Source organism: Mustela putorius, unplaced genomic scaffold, assembly GCF_011764305.1.
Source record: "Mustela putorius furo isolate JIRA1106 unplaced genomic scaffold, ASM1176430v1.1 tig00000224_pilon_pilon_pilon, whole genome shotgun sequence".
NCBI classification, from domain to species: Eukaryota; Metazoa; Chordata; class Mammalia; order Carnivora; family Mustelidae; genus Mustela; species Mustela putorius.
In genome coordinates this window covers 22,036,440-22,037,376 of record NW_025421321.1, presented here as the reverse complement: position 1 = coordinate 22,037,376, position 937 = coordinate 22,036,440, and the positions used below count along the sequence as shown (strand labels likewise).

Below are 937 nucleotides of genomic sequence, written 5' to 3'. Positions count from 1 at the left end.
TTTTTAATCTTTTTTTTTTTTAAAGATTTTATTTATTTGTCAGAGAGAGAGAGAGGGAGCGAGAGCAAGCACAGGCAGACAGAATGGGAGGCAGAGACAGAGGGAGAAGCAGGCTCCCTGCCGAGCAAGGAGCCCGATGTGGGACTTGATCCCAGGATGCTGGGATCATGACCTGAGCCGAAGGCAGCTGCTTAACCAACTGAGCCACCCAGGCGTCCCAAGGACTCCCTTTCTATGCATCCTTGCCAACATCTCTTACTTACTGAGTTGTTAATTTTAGCCAATTGTGACAGGTGTGAGGTGGTATCTGATTATAGTCTTGATTTGTATTTCCCTGATACTGAGTGATGTTGAGCAATTTTTCATGTGTCTCTTGGCTATTTGTATTTGTTCTGTGGAGAAATGTCTATTCATGTCTTCTGTCCATTTCTTGACTGGATTTTTTTGTTTTGGCGGGCTGAGTTTGACAAGTTATAGTTTTTGGAGGCTGGTTCTTTATCTGATAAGACATTTCATTTGTGAATATATTCCCCCGTTCTATACGTTGCCTTTTAGTTTTATCCACTGTTTCCTTTGTTGTGCAAAAGGCAGTGGCAGTATCGTAGCCAATGAGGTTTATCCGAGGCGCGATTATTGCTAAAAGGTTTTTATCTTGATGAAGTCCAATTAGTTCATTTTTGCTTTTGTTTCCCTTGCCTTTGAAAATGTGTCTAACAAGAACTTGCTGCAGCAGGGTCACAAAGTTTGTTTCCTGGGTTCTCCTCTACAGTGTGATGGATACCTGTATCACATATAGGTCTTTCATCCATTTTGAATTTATATTTGTGTGTGGTGGAAGAAAAGTAGAGTCTAGTTTCATTCTTCTGCATGTGGCTGTCCAATATTCCCAGCATTATTTATTGAAGAAATTCTCTTTTTTACCATTGGGTATTCTTTC

General features: G+C 40.7%; 1 non-coding gene across 1 annotated transcript; it reads left to right on the top strand.

Annotated features, from left to right (window-relative positions):
* The first annotated feature begins 579 nt into the window (after positions 1–579).
* Positions 580–716, top strand: LOC123391411. Its single transcript, XR_006606094.1, has one exon. It is a non-coding gene; the product is annotated as a U4 spliceosomal RNA (small nuclear RNA).
* The last annotated feature ends 221 nt before the right edge of the window (positions 717–937 follow it).